Source organism: Tachysurus vachellii, chromosome 12 (assembly GCF_030014155.1).
Source record: "Tachysurus vachellii isolate PV-2020 chromosome 12, HZAU_Pvac_v1, whole genome shotgun sequence".
Lineage (NCBI taxonomy): Eukaryota > Metazoa > Chordata > Actinopteri > Siluriformes > Bagridae > Tachysurus > Tachysurus vachellii.
Genome location: NC_083471.1, coordinates 26,162,563 through 26,167,784, shown reverse-complemented (window position 1 = coordinate 26,167,784; position 5,222 = coordinate 26,162,563).

Here is a 5,222-nt window from a genome sequence, read left to right as displayed (position 1 = left end):
TTTCTCATTCAGTTTGTTTGTTTGCCTTAAATCAAACCTCCACGTCTGAGCTTCACGACGGCTCATGAACATCACGGCAGTGCGGAAAACATGCAGCCTGCACTGGATACACCACTGGGTCGTTATACATGTCAATAAATTAGAATAAATAACAGAATTGATTTGATGATGTCTTATGAAATAGTGCAGATCCCAGTATTTTATTTAGTACAGTGGCTACATTAACAAAAAAAATCTGAACACAGTATTATTCCATCACAGTTCAGTAGTGAGGACTTTATGAGATTCTTCACTGATAAAATTGAAAGTATCAGGAACAAAATAGTTGATGTTTAACCCATGACATCATCTCGTGAACCAGTCTCACCTAAAGCTCTACACTCACAACAACCGTGCCTTACAAGTACAGGACAGGAAGAGATAGATAAGCTTATTACTACAGCTAAAGTTCTAGTTCTACTTGACCTTAGTGCTGCATTCGACACTATAGATCACAACATTCTCCTAGATCACCTACAAAATTACACAGGTATTCAGGAACAGGCTTTAAGTTGGTTTAGATCCTACCTGTCTGATCGATACTATTTTGTAGATTTCAATGGTGAAGCCTTCAGTTTATTGCCAGTTAACTATGGGGTCCCTCAAGGATCAGTTCTAGGACCTCTGCTTTTCTCAGTATACATGCTTCCATTGGGGAACATTATTAGATGGGATTAGTTTTCACTGTTATGCTGACGATACACAGTTATATATCTCGTCAAAACCAGATGAAATAGCTAAATTGTCCAAATTAACTGAGTGCATTAAAGAGAAAAGATTGTGGATGAGCTGTAATTTTCTGTTGTTAAACTCTGCTAAGACAGAAATACTACTTATAGGTCCAAAAACCAGTACACAGAAACTCTCACAATTCAACTTCCATTTAGAGGGATGTACTGTTACTAGTAGCTTGACAGTGAAAGACCTGGTGTTTATTAGGCAGTAACTTGTCTTTAAAATCATATCACCGTATTACAAACACAACCTTCTTCCAACTTAGAAATATTGCCATGCTGAGAAACATCCTGTCTGTATCTGATGCTGAGAAGCTAGTTCATGCTTTCATGACCTCTAGACTGGACTATTGTAATGCATCACTAGGTGGTTGTCCTGCATCTTTAATAAATAGGCTACAGTTAGTCCAAAATGCAGCTGCCAGAGTTCTCACTAGGACAAGAAAGTATGACCATATAACCCCAATTTTATCATCTCTACACTGGCTACCTGTTAAGTTTAGAATTGATTACAAACTGCTGCTACTTACGTACAAGGCTCTTAATGGTTTAGCTCCCATGTATCTAACTAGTCTTCTAACACGTTACAATCCTTCACGCTCTCTGAGATCACAAAACTCAGGACTTCTGGTAGTTCCCAGAATATCTAAGTCTACTAAAGGTGGTAGAGCGTTTTCTTATTTAAACTTTGGAATAGTCTTCCTGATAGTGTTCGGGGCTCAGACACACTTTTAAATGTAGAGTAAAAACTCATCTCTTTAGTCAGGCATACACATAATACATCCCATAATATTGTGCTCTAATACATCAGACCAAATGCACATTACCATCTAGTGCTTGCTAATATTATAACCAGCAGCTACGTTAATTCCTCTCCACTGCTTCTCTCTTTCTACCATCCCGAGGCATCCAGAAATTGTACCAGATCCGGTCGTCTTCCGTGCCCTGAAGATTTTGGACCTCCACTGATATGAGGGCGACTCTGTGAGGATCCTGAGGCATCTAGAGATGTTCCAACTCCGGTGATAGTCCTGTGTCCTGTGATACTAAAGAGGAGATGTGAACTCCATGTGGTCTTTTACACCAACACAACATTTATCAGACTGTATATTTATAATCACACCCCCAGTGTCACCCAGATGAGGATGAGGTTCCCCTTTGAGTCTGGTTCCTCTCAAAGTTTCTTCCTTTACCATCTAAGGGAGTTTTTCCTCCCCACAGTCACCTGAGTGACCTTAGACTTGTTCAGTGGGGATAAATACAAACACATTTAAATATATCTAATATTAATCTGGAGTTTTGTATTATATTAATCTTTATATTATTCTTTATATTAACCTTTTGTTCTATGTTTATTTTCTGTAAAGCTGCTTTGAGACGACGGCAGTTGTTAAAATCGCTAAACAAATAAACTTGAATTTGAATTTAGATCCCCGATATGAAGTACACTCATCCTTTATTAGACTCTCTTGTGGGAAGCACCGATGATGGGAAAAAAGTCCCCAGCTTTCCAGAAGGACAAGGTCATTGAGTAACAACAAACAGAAGCTCACAGTTTGACATTTATACAGTAAACTCAATTCTGCAGGCTGTGTACTGGGAAAAAAACATTGAAAATTAGAGTCAGTGTGTAAAATGTGTTGTTTTGCTTTCATTTCCCAGAAGCACATGCCAGTTTCCGTTAATGCGACTTAACTGAGAGACTTGGAGTCCGGAGCCGAGACTTCCGCTAATTTTTTTTTCTTAGTGCAGCAGAAAATCTTTGACTGTCGCATTACAGCTGAATTGGACAGAAGTAAAAACCTCTTCAGCAGTCCTCTCTATAACGCACATTCACCATCGCAAACATGAACACAAAATCAAGCAGCTTTTCAAAATGAATGCAGCTTTGTTTGTTGAGACCTTGTTCATTGTCGATGGGACACCAACGATCATCTGTGTGATTGCTTTCTGGCTGTAGACACTACAGACTCTATACACACACTTTTACACCTCAGACAAACAGTGAAGGAATTTCAGCACTTTTTAACTGACCAAAAGTAATGAAACACACTAAGGATTCTAAATTAAATGTTCTTCTACAGTCCTGACTGCCTCAAGTTGATTTGATAGTGGAGTGTTATTGCTTAAAGTCGAGGGTTTTCTTTTCTTCAGGAGCTGAACAGCTCAGTCAGCTTCAGTTCTGCTGATTGACTCGTCCAGTCTAAAACCTTCCACTTTTCCCTTGATAGACTCCTGTGTTGAGTGTCAGTGTGTTTTGGATTGTTGTCTTGCTACGTGATGAAGTTCCTCCTGATTCATTTGGACTCGTTTCTCCATGAACACTCGGACAGAATGTTTCCGTAGACGTCTGAATTCATTCTGCTGCTTCCATCATGAGCTCCGTAATCAGTAAAGACTAGTGAGAACGTTCCAGAAGCAGCCACGCAAGCTCAAGCCAAGACACTATCACCACCGTGCTTCGTTGTGTGTTGGGGATCATTTGTATCAGATCCTTTCTTTCTCTACATTTTGGTCTTTCCATCACTTTGGTAGAGGTTCATCTTGGTTCCAGAGCTTGTGTAGCATGAACTCTGTAGAGTTCCAGCTTGGCCTTCTGAGTTCTCTCCCAGTTCTCTGACCTAATAATGCCTTAAACAATCAAACCATCAGTCAACACCTGAGCAACATTAGACACCAGTCAGTCAGACATTCCAATACGATTTCCGTTTCTATTGAATGAGTGATCGGACGGCTGTCACTGACTCTTCACTACACAGTGGTACACGCGATGGTCCAGTAGAAGCTATGATGAATGCTCAGTCTGTAATACAAACATGTAGCCAATCATCGAGCACCAATTTTCCTGAAAACTAATCACTATTGTTTCCAACGTCCAATCACAGAACATGACACAGTTCTTTCAGATCTGTCAGTTGTTACTTTGATTAGATTTGATTAGATTAGATTAGATTCAACTTTATTGTCATTACACATGTACAAGTACAAGGCAACGAAATGCAGTTTAGGTCTAACCAGAGTGCAATAGCAGCAAGTGCAGGATATACAGTGATATACAGTGGTGCCGTGACTGAGCTTCAGGGTCTGAGTGGCATTGTAGTCAATAACTGCTGAGCTAAACACTGTTACTACACAAAACGCGGTTTGTGTAGTAACAGCGTTTAGCTCAGGAGTTATTGACTCGGGAAACTCCAATCTGTGAATATGTGACCAACTTCCTGCTCCTTCAGTTCTCTCCAGCGCTGGAAAGCTGATCCTATATTAACACGTCCTACTTCTTACCTTATCGTAAGTCTTTCTTCTCTTTCTTTCTTTGTTTTTATCCTCCATGTCAATGTTAAAACCGCTTTCTGCTGATGTCACACATGCACACTGAACACTCTCTCCACCCATATTGACAAGACACGCCCCTTTCTGCTCATTGGCTACATGTTTGTTTAGATTTTTGTTTAGTTTGGTGGCCCGACACGGTTTTCTGAAGCATTTCTCAAACATCGGAGACCTCACCTTTACATGAGATTCTAAAATTGGCTGCTACTCAGGACATAATGCCTGATATTGAGGCACTTGTGCAGGCTAAAAGATGCCAAGTTTCAGGGGCAAATTGATCAAATATATTTGTTTACTTTAAAAAACATACATACGTATAAATTAACAATTTTTTTACAAAGATTTTCTTTTTAAAACAGCTGCCACTTTAGATTTTAAGTGCGTGAAGTCAATTCATGTATTCAGAATTGCTTCCCGGAATTTATGTTAAAATGCAGGACAGTTTTTTTAAGTTCCACAAACCTGTGACTAAATGTTTTGCACCATTGTGCAATAACTGTGTTCAGTTTTTATGCATAATGCACTTAAATAAATGTTAAACTGGATAAAAGTGTTGTTGAAATTGCACACACTACTGAGGTTGTTCATAATATATTTTTGTAAAAGGAAAATTCATTTAATATAAAGATTTTTATCATTTACTTCTTCTTTGCACTAATACAAAGAAAAAAGTGGACTTATTGTTAGTTCTATGTCATTTTGCTATGAGTTTACTGGTCTGGCCCCCTTGAGATCAGATTTAGCTGTATGTGGCCTCCAGACCAAAATAAGTTTGACACCCCTGATTTACAGCATTTAGCAGACGCCCTTATATCCAGAGGGACTTACATTTTATCTCATTTTTATACAACTGAGCAATTGAGGGTGAAGGGCCTTGCTCAGGGGCCCAGCAGTGGTAGCTTGGTGGACGTAGGATTCGAACTCACAACCTTCCGATTGGTAGCAAAACACCTTAACCACTATACTACCACATCCCCGACGTCTTCAAGACGTCTTCAGAAGCTCATCTTTCTTTGTCTAATACATGTTAGTATACATGTGATGAGTGAATATGCAATGCTGACGTCACTCGTGGAATTGCAGCAACATTCCCGCACGAGCAGACTGGGTGCTGTAGTA